General features: G+C 53.4%; 1 protein-coding gene across 1 annotated transcript in view; it reads right to left on the minus strand.

The window, feature by feature from the left end:
* LOC134729730 (uncharacterized) overlaps nt 1-13,718 on the minus strand; it is a 41,526-nt gene that overhangs the window by 14,300 nt on the left and 13,508 nt on the right. Inside the window, exon 3 of the mRNA XM_063601332.1 lies at nt 8,454-8,598. The gene's annotated coding sequence lies outside the window, so the exon portion shown is untranslated. The remainder of the gene's footprint in view (nt 1-8,453; nt 8,599-13,718) is intronic.

A 13,718-nucleotide genomic window follows, 5' to 3' on the forward strand; every position in this document is an offset into this window, starting at 1 on the left:
GAAGCACCTGCTCAAGGCACTGTCAATGTTTAGGGCTGCCCAGATACCCCCTCCTGTGAAGCACCTGCTCAAGGCATGTCAATGTTTAGGGCTGCCAAGATACCCCCTCCTGTGAAGCACCTGCTCAAGGCATGTTAATGTTTAGGGCTGCCCAGATACCCCCTCCTGTGAAGCACCTGCTCAAGGCACTGTCAATGTTTAGGGCTGCCCAGATACCCCCTCCTGTGAAGCACCTGCTCAAGGCACTGTCAATGTTTAGGGCTGCCCGGATACCCCCTCCTGTGAAGCACCTGCTCAAGGCACTGTCAATGTTTAGGGCTGCCCGGATACCCCCTCCTGTGAAGCACCTGCTCAAGGCACTGTCAATGTTTAGGGCTGCCCGGATACCCCCTCCTGTGAAGCACCTGCTCAAGGCACTGTCAATGCTTTAGGGCTGCCTGGATACCCCCTCCTGTGAAGCACCTGCTCAAGGCACTGTCAGCGATTTAGGGCTGCCCGGATACCCCCTCCTGTGAAGCACCTGCTCAAGGCACTGTCAGCAATTTAGGGCTGCCCGGATACCCGCTCCTGTGAAGCACCTGCTCAAGGCACTGTCAGCGCTTTAGGACTGCCCGGATACCCCCTCCTGTGAAGCACCTGCTCAAGGCACTGTCAATGCTTTAGTACTGCCCGGATACCCCCTCCTGTGAAGCACCTGCTCAAGGCACTGTCAATGCTTAGGGCTGCCTGGATACCCTCTCCTGTGAAGCACCTGCTCAAGGCACTGTCAATGCTTTAGGGCTGCCTGGATACCCTCTCCTGTGAAGCACCTGCTCAAGGCACTGTCAATACTTTAGGGCTGCCCGGATACCCCCTCCTGTGAAGCACCTGCTCAAGGCACTGTCAGCGATTTAGGGCTGCCCGGATACCTTCTCCTGTGAAGCACCTGCTCAAGGCACTGTCAGCGATTTAGGGCTGCCCGGATACCCCCTCCTGTGAAGCACCTGCTCAAGGCACTGTCAATGCTTTAGGACTGCCCAGATACCCCCTCCTGTGAAGCACCTGCTCAAGGCACTGTCAATGCTTAGGACTGCCCAGATACCCTCTCCTGTGAAGCACCTGCTCAAGGCACTGTCAGCGATTTAGGGCTGCCCGGATACCCCCTCCTGTGAAGCACCTGCTCAAGGCACTGTCAGCGATTTAGGGCTGCCCGGATACCCGCTCCTGTGAAGCACCTGCTTAAGGCACTGTCAGCGCTTTAGGACTGCCCGGATACCCCCTCCTGTGAAGCACCTGCTCAAGGCACTGTCAATGCTTAGGGCTGCCCAGATACCCTCTCCTGTGAAGCACCTGCTCAAGGCACTGTCAATGCTTAGGGCTGCCCAGATACCCTCTCCTGTGAAGCACCTGCTCAAGGCACTGTCAATGCTTAGGGCTGCCTGGATACCCTCTCCTGTGAAGCACCTGCTCAAGGCACTGTCAATGCTTTCCTTTGGTTGTTGCTTTCTTAATTATTTGTAATTCTTTATCTATCTGTACAGAAATCCTCTGCCATATAAATGTATTACAAACATCTTCACCAGATTCTGGCTTGCTCTTTCATTGTCTTGACGGTGTCTCTTGATGAATTTGTAGTAGATATAGTGTTGTCATAGATATTCAGAGTTTTTATATTTGCTGTGTCAGTTTTGGTAGGTTGTGTTTTTCAAGGAATTTATCTCTTTTTTTTTTCTTTTCTTCTTCTTCTTTTTTTTTTTTTTTTGACAGAGTCTCACTCTGTCACCCAGGCTGGAGGGCAATGGCACAATCTCAGCTCACTGCAACCTCTGCCTCCTGGGTTCAAGCAATTCTCTTGCCTCAGCCTCCCGAGTAGCTGGGATTACAGGCATGCGCCACCATGCTCCGCTAATTTTGAATTTTTAGTAGAGACGGGTTTTCACCATGTTGGCCAGGCTGGTCTTGAACTCCTGACCGCATGATCTTCCCGCTTCGGGCAGATCTCCCAAAGTGCTGGGATTACAGGTGTGAGACACCGCGCCTGGCCAAATTTGTCTATTCCATCTTGCATGAAATTGCTTTTAATTTTTATAAAGTCCAATTTGTCAGTGTTTAATTTTACATCAGTGGGATTTTTCAGACCTGCCCAAGAAATCCTCACCAGTGCCTGGTCCAGAGGCATCTCCTGTGTTTTCCTGCAGAAGTGTCATCGTGTTTGTGCCCCTTGTGCCCCATCCCCTTTGGATCTATGACCTGCTTCAAATTAGCTTTCATGTGTAGCACAAAAGAAGGGCCAACGTCCCTTATTTTCCCTATTGACACCCAGTTATTGCAGCAGCACTGAGTGAAAATGCTTCCTCTCTCCAGGCAGGTGGCTGAGTGCTGGGGGGTCTTCACTATGAAGTTCTGACATTAACTGAGGGTTTTCCATGGATATCCTTCACCAGACTGGGGAACCTCCTGCTTCCAGTTTGTTGACAGTATTTATTGTTAACCAATTGAATTTTATAAAATGTTTTTTCTGAATCCATTGAGTTCATCCTATGGTTTTTGTTCTTTATTTTACCAATGACGTTGATTGATTTTTGAATGTCAAAACAATCTTGCATTTCTGAGATAGATTTTCTTGGTCTTGGCCTTTTAATTTTAATTTTATTTATTTATTTGTCTTTGAGACAGAGTCTTGCTCTGTCACTCAGGCTGGAGTGCAATGGCAAGATCATAGCTTACTGCAGCCTTGACCTCCCAGGCTCAAGCGATCTTCCCACTCATCCTCCCGAGTAGCTGGGGCTGCAGGTACGTGCCACCACACCTGGCTAAATTGTAAACATTTTTGTAGAGATGGGATCTTGCTGTGTTGCCTAGGCTGGTCTTGAACTCCTGGGCTCAAGCAATCCTGCCTTGGACTCCCAAAGTGTTGGGACGACAGGTGTGAGCCACCGCGCCCGGCTACCTTTTCATATGTCACTGAGTCTGATTTGCTGGAACCGGGTTTAGGATTTCCGATCACGGTGCTTTCTGTGGGAACACGGGCAACACTGCATGCATTCTTCATCCTTAAGGGTTTGCTGCAGCTCATCGGTGACTTCTCAGGGCCAGGAGTTTTCTCTGTGGAATCTGTTTAATTACAGATTAAATTTCTGTAATGGATATAGTATGGCAGTAGGTATGTCAGAGTTTTTATATCTGTGTGTCAATTTTGATAGGTTATGTTTTTCAAAGAATTTGCGCTTTCATCTGGCATGAAATTGCTCATGAGAGCCTCGTCTTAACCTTCTGGTGCCCGTCAGACCCGCCGGGTGTCCGCACCCCCCTCTCCTGAGAAAGCAGCCACCATTGCTCATTTTTCCCCTCTGTTTTCTTTATCAATTTTATTGATCATTCAGAGAACTGGGTTTCAGTGTTGTTGGCTTTCTCCATTGCATGTCTGCTCTCTCTCACTGATGTCCACGTTTTGCTTTTCCCTTCCGTCTGCTCTCTTTGGGTTTAGTTTCTCCATCCAGCTTTGGCTCCTCGTGATGGTCCACTGCTCACCTCGTCCCTCTGTCCATCTGCCGGCCTCACTGCCTCTTCACTCCAAAAACGATACGAGATCGCCACAGTGTTCTCTGAGAGTCGCAGGCTTTTGTGTAGAGCTGGGGAGAAGCAGCTGGTGTTAGTGAGCGAGTTCGTGCTGGAATGGCAAGTACGTCACTGTGCAGCACTGGGGAGAGCAGCTCCTGGGCAGCGGGCCCAAGATGTGCATCCCTGTCGGGAGCAGCCTCGGAGCCAGGATGACACATTGCCCTTCTGAGCAGGAAGGTGGAGCGGCCGTCTGATGCCCTGAGGTTGCCGTTTCAGGTGACTGGGGGTGTGGGGGAATCTGAGGCTTACAGTGCGTAGGAAGATGACATTCGAGTTCTTCTCAGACAGTTATTAGCTGGGGACATTTCACACTAGGAGCATCAGACTTTAAATAAACCTGGAAGTGACTCACCCTCAGTCTGGCAGAGGCTGCCTCCTAAAACCTCCTAGGGCAAAAATGAGATGTAAGTCAGAAGTCTTCGGAATCCCAGGAAGCTTTGGGGTTTGGGTGCATGGCTTGGTTTTTAGGGAGTAGTGCTGTGCTTCTGTCCCAGGCCCCTGGGCTCTCCCAGAAGGGCTCCAAGGAAGAGCAGAGAGAAGGCGCTTTCTTCCTCACTCATTCGCACAGATTCCCTCGGCACCGGCCCAAGACCACTTTCTATGGGATGTTGGAGAAGAAGACACCAGGTCCAGCTGCAGGGCCTGCATGTCCGTTAGGATCTAGAGTGAGACCAGGTCCAGCTGGGGGGCCCGTGTGTCTGTTAGGATCTAGAGTGAGACCAGGTCCAGCTGGGGGGCCCGTGTGTCCGTTAGGATCTAGAGTGAGACCGGTCCAGCTGGGGGGCCTGCGTGTCCGTTAGGATCTAGAGTGAGACCGGTCCAGCTGGGGGGCCCGCGTGTCCGTTAGGATCTAGAGTGAGACCAGGTCCAGCTGGGGGGCCCGCGTGTCCATTAGGATCTAGAGTGAGACCGGTCCAGCTGGGGGGCCTGCATGTCCGTTAGGATCTAGAGTGAGACCGGTCCAGCTGGGGGGCCTGCGTGTCTGTTGGGATCTAGAGTGAGACCGGTCCAGCTGGGTGGCCTGTGTGTCTGTTAGGATCTAGAGTGAGACCGGTCCAGCTGGGGGGCCTGCGTGTCTGTTGGGATCTAGAGTGAGACCGGTCCAGCTGGGGGGCCTGCGTGTCTGTTGGGATCTAGAGTGAGACCGGTCCAGCTGGGTGGCCTGTGTGTCTGTTGGGATCTAGAGTGAGACCGGTCCAGCTGGGGGGCCTGCGTGTCCGTTAGGATCTAGAGTGAGACCGGTCCAGCTGGGGGGCCTGCGTGTCCGTTAGGATCTAGAGTGAGACCAGGTCCAGCTGGGGGGCCTGCGTGTCTGTTAGGATCTAGAGTGAGACCGGTCCAGCTGGGGGGCCTGCGTGTCTGTTAGGATCTAGAGTGAGACCGGTCCAGCTGGGGGGCCTGCGTGTCTGTTGGGATCTAGAGTGAGACCGGTCCAGCTGGGGGGCCTGCGTGTCTGTTGGGATCTAGAGTGAGACCAGGTCCAGCTGGGGGGCCTGCGTGTCTGTTGGGATCTAGAGTGAGACCGGTCCAGCTGGGGGGCCTGCGTGTCTGTTGGGATCTAGAGTGAGACCAGGTCCAGCTGGGGGGCCTGCGTGTCTGTTGGGATCTAGAGTGAGACCGGTCCAGCTGGGTGGCCTGCGTGTCTGTTAGGATCTAGAGTGAGACCGGTCCAGCTGGGGGGCCTGCGTGTCTGTTAGGATCTAGAGTGAGACCGGTCCAGCTGGGTGGTCTGTGTGTCTGTTAGGATCTAGAGTGAGACCAGGTCCAGCTGGGGGGCCTGCGTGTCTGTTAGGATCTAGAGTGAGACCGGTCCAGCTGGGTGGTCTGCGTGTCTGTTGGGATCTAGATTGAGACCGGTCCAGCTGGGGGGCCTGCGTGTCTGTTAGGATCTAGAGTGAGACCGGTCCAGCTGGGTGGTCTGCATGTCTGTGGGATCTAGAGTGAGACCGGTCCAGCTGGGGGGCCTGCGTGTCTGTTAGGATCTAGAGTGAGACCGGTCCAGCTGGGGGGCCTGCGTGTCTGTTGGGATCTAGAGTGAGACCAGGTCCAGCTGGGTGGTCTGCGTGTCTGTTAGGATCTACAGAGTGAGACCGGTCCAGCTGGGGGGCCTGCGTGTCTGTTAGGATCTAGAGTGAGACCAGGTCCAGCTGGGTGGTCTGCGTGTCTGTTGGGATCTAGAGTGAGACCGGTCCAGCTGGGGGGCCTGCGTGTCTGTTGGGATCTAGAGTGAGACCGGTCCAGCTGGGGGGCCTGCGTGTCTGTTGGGATCTAGAGTGAGACCGGTCCAGCTGGGGGGCCTGCGTGTCTGTTGGGATCTAGAGTGAGACCAGGTCCAGCTGGGGGGCCTGCGTGTCTGTTGGGATCTAGAGTGAGACTGGTCCAGCTGGGGGGCCTGTGTGTCTGTTGGGATCTAGAGTGAGACCAGGTCCAGCTGCAGGGCCTGTGTGTCTGTTAGGATCTAGAGTGAGACCGGTCCAGCTGGGGGGCCCGTGTGTCTGTTGGGATCTAGAGTGAGACCGGTCCAGCTGGGTGGCCTGCGTGTCTGTTAGGATCTAGAGTGAGACCAGGTCCAGCTGGGGGGCCTGCGTGTCTGTTGGGATCTAGAGTGAGACCGGTCCAGCTGGGTGGTCTGTGTGTCTGTTAGGATCTAGAGTGAGACCAGGTCCAGCTGGGGGGCCTGCGTGTCTGTTAGGATCTACAGAGTGAGAGGACCAGAGCTCCTCCTGTGTGGACATGTTTACTCTCCACCCGTGAGGAAGGAAGAACCCCAGGAACATTCCACATCAGCCTGGCAGGCCGAGTGTAGGAGGGTGCCACGTCACACAAGGTGCACACCATGCATGCTGAGATGGGCAGACCCCGCTGGGCAGAGGCCTGGCCAGCACCCCCACCTGGGGCTTCCCTTTCAACTCAGTTTGAAGTCCTGCAGTTTCCCTGGGGCTGGGCCGGGATATCTATGGGTCCGTCAGCGTAACTGTTACTGTACATTATGCATGTAACAGGCAAGTGCTTTAGGTTAGCGGGGTAAAGTATGCAAGAGACAAAGACTAGAAACTGTGACAGAGAGAAAGGGCACCAGCCACAGCAGGAGGTTTCACATGTGGGATTTGAGTCCTGGAAGGGAAGGAATGAGAGTATGAGCAGAAGACATATTTAAAGAGGTAACGACTGATGATTATATAAAACTGATACCAAACCCGAGATTCCAGAAGCCCCACACACACCACGCAGGATAAACTAAAAGGAAACGTTTCCTCACCCTCACCTCGAGGGAATATGAGGAAAAAATGAAAGTGAAGCAAAGGACAGTTGAGTGAGGCATTGAGTCTTCTGGCCAAATGCCCATCCGCAGAGACCAGCTGAGAGCCAGACCCACCCAGACACGTGTTGTTTGAAACCTCTGAGTTGAGGGGTGGTTCATTATCCAGCAAAAGCCGACTGATAAAATCCCTGTTTCATCCCAGCATCCAAAGTGAAAGACAAAACAAAATTTTCTTTTGAGACGGAGTCTTGCTGTGTCACCCAGGCTGGAGTGCAGTGGCGTGATCTGGACTCACTGCAAGCTCCACCTCCCAGGTTCATGCCATTCTCCTGCCTCAGCCTCCTCAGTAGCTGGGACTACAGGCGCTCGCCACCACGCCCAGCTAATTTTTTGTATTTTTAGTAGAGGCGGGTTTTCACCATGTTAGCCAGGATGGTCTCGATCTCCTGACTTTGTGATCTGCCTGCCTCAGCCTCCCAAAGTGCTGGGAGTACAGGCGTGAGCCACCGTGCCCAGCTGACAAAACAAAATTTTCTAAGAAAATATAGTTATGACCTTGAGATACACAAACGACACCAAACATAAAGGCAAAGATTGATAAACTGGTAAAGTTAGAATTCAGACCTTTTGTTGTCTAGTTGATGCCATTAAGAAAGTAAACAGGGGCCGGGCGTGGTGGCTCACGCCTGTAATCCCAGCACTTTGGGAGGCTGAGGCAGGTGGATCACCTGAGGTTAGGAGTTCGAGACCAGCCTGGCCAACATGGTGAAACCCCGTCTCTACTAAAATACAAACATTAGCCGGGTGTCTTGGTGGATGCCTATAATCCCAGCTACTTGGGAGGCTGAGGCACAAAAATCACTTGAACCCGGGAGGCGGAGGCTGCAGTGGGCCCAGATCATGCCACTGCACGCCAGCCTGGGCAACAAAGCGAGACTTTATCTCAAAAATATTAAAAAAAAAAAAGAAAGAAAAGAAAAGAAAGTGAACAGACACACCACAGAGTGCAGGGTGGTGTTTGCAGTACGTGCAGCCGTGGAGGTCTTACAGAAGTCCTGCAAATCCAGAAGGGAAACGGCACAGTGGGAAAGGGGACAGACACATCCAACTTCACCAAAGAGGACATTCAAATGGGTGTTAAAAAGTCAGAGGATGAAAAGCCTCAGGACCCACCAAGGAAACACAGGTTAAATCTCAGTCAGATGCCACCACGCAGCAGAATGGCTAAACTATGACATTGTCGATGACCATGTGGAGTGACAAGGACCCCAGCGGACGGCGGGCGGGAATGTGAACTGGCTCTGCCTCCTTGGAGGGCTGCCTGGCCCCCCGTCGTTAAAGCCAAGCACGTCCACCAGTGCCGATCCAGCAATTCATGTCCTAGGTCCATACCATAGACAGGTGCACACGTGTGTGCTCAGACGTGGGAAAACGGGGAACAGCCACAGGCTCACCAGCAGAGGGGAGATAAATAAATAGAGATGACACAGTAAGCAGGCATGGGAACGAGCAGGCTGCAGCTGCACTCGGTGACGGTGACGCAGGTGACCACTGCGTGGGGAGCAGAGGAAACGACGCGTGGGAAACTCACCCAGATGAAAAACAGAGCAGCCCCGGGGGGGCAGGGCGGGGCGCCAGGAGGGCTCGTTGATGTCCAGAGTTCTGCTTCTCTGCCAGGCATTGTGGTAACTTGCTAGCCATCCCCTTCTGCTCTGTGCACTTCTCTGTATGTAACACTGTAACGAAAGTTAAAGAATAAAGAGTGCAGACAGGCCGGCCGCGGTGGCTCACGCCTGTAATCCCAGCACTTTGGGAGGCCGAGGCGGGCGGATCACGAGGTCAGGAGATCAAGACCATCCTGGCTAACACGGTGAAACCCCGTCTCTACTAAAAATTCAAAAAATTAGCTGGGCGTGGTTGCAGGCACCTGTCGTCCCAGCTACTCGGGAGGCTGAGGCAGGAGAATGGCGTGAACCCGGGAGGTGGAGCTTGCAGTGAGCTGAGATCGCACCACTGCACTCCAGCCTGGGCGACAGAGCGAGAGTCCATCTCAAAAAAAAAAAAAAAAAATGCAGACAAAGACAGCGCCACCACCACCTCCACGGCTGCAGACCTTCCACGGATTTGCGAAAGCCATAGAGCTTCATGGAACATCACAGAGCCTCCCCCAGTCACCCCACTCCTGCACTGTCCCGAAATGAGGACAATGACATAACAGAGCCTCTCCCCCAGTCACCCCACTCCTGCACTGTCCCGAAATGAGGACAATGCGTGTATTCCAAAGTTACTCATACTAACGGGCACCACTGCAGAACACACGTGTCTGGCATTTCTCATGACACAGTCTGCACATCCCCCACCTCCCAGCAGCCCCAGCCGGCAGACCCTGTCCCCGCTGGCCTCCCCAGTCCCTTCTGCCCCTCAGGACTTGCACTGCCGAGTCTGTCCCAGGCCAGGCGGAGGGTGGTGAGGACCACCCGGCAGCTGTGCCCCAGCCGACAGCTGCCTCGTCCTGGATAAGCTGGCTGCCCTGAGCATACTGACCGTATGCACCACAGGCTGCCCAGGAGCCCGCGTCTGCCTCACCCACCCAGAGGAGCCAAGTCTCTGCTGAAAATGCCCCCTCGTCACCTTTCCCACGCAGGATCCCGGTTTCCCACCAGCCCCTCCCTGCCGGGCTCCCGGCCGGGATCCACGCCTACCCACAGTTTTCTGTGCATGCCAGGTCACCTTAAAGGATGCTGAGTGTCACAAGGCTTCAAAGAAGCTGAATATTTAAACTATATTTACATCACATTTTTAAATGGTTAAAACGTTATTAAAGTTTTGGTATTTAGAATGAGTTTTGGTTTCTGTAAGTTATCTACATGGGTGCAAAATGCCTTGGGCAGAGGTAACCAGACCCATGTCCCACGTGGCATCATCCTGGCTGTGTGGTCTTGGGCAGGTCACTCCCTCCTGATGTCTAGTGGCCCGGGGGTCTCTGCCCTTTCCCATCAGGGCCTGCAGACATGGCTAGTGAGGGTGGGTCACGGGGGGTGGGTTCCTCCAGGAAGGTGGCTGCTGGGGACATGGAGCTCTGGACCACCATTGGTGTTCCTAGAATCATTGCTCCATCAGCTCAGCGGACCAGAGGGTGGACATGCACACACATCCTCTGCACAGGGCATCAGCCCAGGGTGGGCTCCCCAGCAGGGTCTGCACGCACTCCACTCCCCGCTGCAGCCCCAGGGCCAGGACGTGGCTTTGTCCTCCTGTGGATTCTGTGCTCATCTGGGGCACCCCATATGGATGAGAGATGAGGGCACTTAATGAGGCCTCACAGCAGTGCAGAGAATGCTGTGAGAACCAGCCTTGGTGACCCTGACCCATGGGAAGGAGCCGCAGGGTCTGCCCCACTCTTACTCCTCACCGTCCCACAAGCAGAAGCCTGGAGCGACGGCAGAGGCGGTGCTTCCACAGGCCCTGGGGCAGCCACTCCCTGTGCCCGGGCCTCTCTTCCTTTCTCCCTGTTCCCCTGCTCTGCTCTGCCTCTCTGCTTCCCCGCTTTTCTTCACTCTTCTCCACAAGGTTTTTTCAAGAGCCTGCTGGACACCAGGCGCTGTGGTTTAACCAGAGCCACAGAGGTGTGTGCTGGAGATGGGAAAGTGGAGGAGGAAGCTTTTGGACAGGAAGGTTGCCCCAAGCCAGCTCCCTCTGCTGCTCAGCCTGGCTGCTCGCTGGACAGCCAGCAGCCAGCGCTCAGGTCTGCTTAAAGCACCTTCCACAGCCTGCAATGCCATTTGGTTCTCACAGTCACCTTGAGACCAAGGCAGGACGTGGATGTCCTTGTCTTGCATGTAGAGAGAGAAACGGAGGCCCAGAGACAGTGGGTGCTGAGCCAGGCAGCTGGAGGTGCTCATGTAGGGGAGTGTCCACCCAGGCAAACCTGAACCCTGACTTGGGAGAGTGTGCGTGCCTGGGAGGAGAAGGACAAGGAGTTTTGAGGTCCCACTCCTGGACTTGGGATATCACTGACCCAGGGATGTCTATAACTCTTAACAAAAACAGTGCAATTATACCCACAAGGTAAGAATTATCTTATGTAGGCCACCGAGCAGACTCAAGTTTCAACCCCGAGGTGGTGTCCGGGCCACCCTGAGGGCTCAGCAGCCTCATCTGAACAGCCTGGGCTTCCTTCTGTAACTTCTCCCAGAAGCAGGTCACTCGGAGGGGGACAGATTTCCCATCACTCAGGAAATAAATGTCTTTGCTTTGTAAAATCACTCTCAAGCAAAGTATGTGCTGGGAGCTTAAAGAGAAAAAATAAGCTTAAGCCAAATACTTTGGTTTCCAGTGACAGGCAGCAGGAAGTACAATGCCCTGCGTCTCGAGGACCAAGGCTTTAATCCGAAGCCTCCCCGCACGGAGATATAAACTCTCAGGAAGGATCAGTCACTTCATCCTCGTCAGAATCTTCCCCAGATTTTTCTCCCTTGAACATTTTAATGCCCAGCTTTGTCCAAGATGAGTGTCGTTTGTCACGGAAAGTGACGCAACGTGGCAGGGTGCCAGGGCGCCGGGGGTTACTGGCTCTGCGAGGAGTCCTGGGGGCCTCACATCCTGGGAAGGGCGTCACAGGACATTACAGGGTGCAGCTGTAACACTGAGCTGATAATCCAAGGGCTTATGGGGACCTGTCCTAGCTTTGGACTGATTAAAATTCTGCTTTTAAAGTGCTTTAAAGGAGCAGGGGCATCTGGGGGTGTGTGGCTTATTTTGCTGTTTCTTTTGCTTGTAAGTAAAATGTGGTAACGTTCCTGGAACAGTGCTCTCAGCAAGGTGATCAGGTGACCAAGGTGACCAGATGGCTGGGAGTGGGCAGGGGTCCGGGGATGGGAGCTGGGTAGCCTCCTCTCCTTGGAAACCAAGGTCACCAGCCTCACAGATGCCACTATCCAATTTCCCTTCAGTTCTTGGGGACTGTGAGCCGTGTGGACAGGACCCTGCATTACACATCCTTGTCTTCCCAGGGCTCGGTGCCTGGGAGGTGCTTCAGGGTCTTTGCTGAGTCAGTGAGAGGTAACATCCCTTCTCATTCCCTTCTCATTCCCTCAAGCCCCCTCACAGGCTCTCCCTGTGGACCAAGGGCTTGTGAACTGGGAAGCAGGGTACCCATGTAGTTGTGGTGTTTCTCTTCCCAGGCAGGGCCCCAGGCACGAAAGCTGCCCCTGGGCTGGCAGCATTGACCAGCATTGTGGTGACTCAGCAAAGCTACCTGTTTCAGTTACCAGGATTGGGTAACCAGCAGCCCAACACCTAGTGGCTTAGAGCAATGGCAATGGTGTGTATTCTTGTCTGTGTTGGTTCTGTGTTGGCAGGGCTCAGCTGGCCGGCTCTTGTGTGCACTGAATGGTGCTGGGGAACCTCGGAGGCTTGTTCACCTGCGCCTGGGACTGGAACTCTAACTTCCCAGTGGGTTCACCTTGCCCACTGCCTAGACAGAGCTGATTTATCAAGACAGGGGAATTCCAATGGAGAAAGAGTAACACACAGAGCTGACTGTGCAGGAGACCCGAGATTCATTATTGCTCAAATCTGTCTCCCCGAGCATTTAGGGATCAGAGTTTTTAAAGATAATTTGGCAAGTAGGGGCTTATGAAGAGAAAAGTGCTGATTGGTCAGGCTGGAGATGGAATCATAGGGGGTCAAAGTGAGTTTTTCTTGCTGTCTTCTGTTTCTGGGTGTGATGGCAGAACTGGCTGATCCAGATGACCGGTCGGGTAGTGTCAGCTGATCCATCAAGTGCAGGGTCTGCAGAATACCTCATGCACTGATCTTAGGTTTTACGATAGTGATGTTATCCCCAGGAGCAATTTGGGGAGGTTCAGACTCTTGCAGCCAGAGGCTGCATGTCCCCCTAAACCATAATTTCTAATCTTGTAGCTAATTTGTTAGTCCTGCAAAGGCAGACTGGTCCCAAGGCAAGAAGAGGGTCCTCTCAGGAAAGGGCTATTATCAATTTTGTTTCAGAGTCAAACCATAAACTAAATTCCTTCCCTAGGTTAGCTCAGCCTACACCCAGGAATGAACAAGAGCAGCTTAAGGACTAGAAGCAAGATGCAGTTGGTAGGGTCTGACCTCTTTCACTGTCATCATTTCCTCAGTTATAATTTTTGCAAAGGTGGTTTTAGAACAACCAGGTCCTGTGGAGCCCCATCTACCTCCACTGGGTCTCCAGCCTGGCTCACTTCAGGCTAGCGGATGTTTTACATGGCAGCTCGGGGCTCCAGAGGGATTAGCCCCTGAGAGACAGAGCCAGGAAAAAGCTGAATTGTGTTTTCTAGCCTGACCTCAGAAGTCACAGGGCATCACCCACTCCATCTTCTGAATTGAAACGGCCCACAAGTCCAGTCAGGGTCAAGGGGAGCGGACACAGGCCTTGCCTCTTCGTGGGCCAGTAGCAAGTTCTGGAAGGATGTATGGGCAGGACATCTGTGCCAGGAAACACTGCATTTTTGGAAAATACGAGCTGCCACATTCCTCTAATGCCTCCATGCCTCATTTTCCTCATCTCTGCCATTGGGAGAATGATGAATACTGATTTGTAGGTCAGACAGTTGAACAGTGGCAAGTTCATACAGTTCAACCTCATCAGAATTGCAGCCTTTATATAGCAATTGCCATGTGCTGGGCACTAATGATTTATGTCTGTTTGCTCATCCTCTGACCAGCCCGAGAGAGGGACTGTTATTATCCGTGTTTTCCAGTTGGGGGCCCGGGCAGGGCTTTACTTTGTACGTTCATTGTGGGAATGAATGAACAAAAACAGCTTCTGGATGAAACTCCTGGCCGACTGCACCTTCTTCTCTGCTGC

Source organism: Pan paniscus, chromosome 22 (assembly GCF_029289425.2).
Source record: "Pan paniscus chromosome 22, NHGRI_mPanPan1-v2.0_pri, whole genome shotgun sequence".
Lineage (NCBI taxonomy): Eukaryota > Metazoa > Chordata > Mammalia > Primates > Hominidae > Pan > Pan paniscus.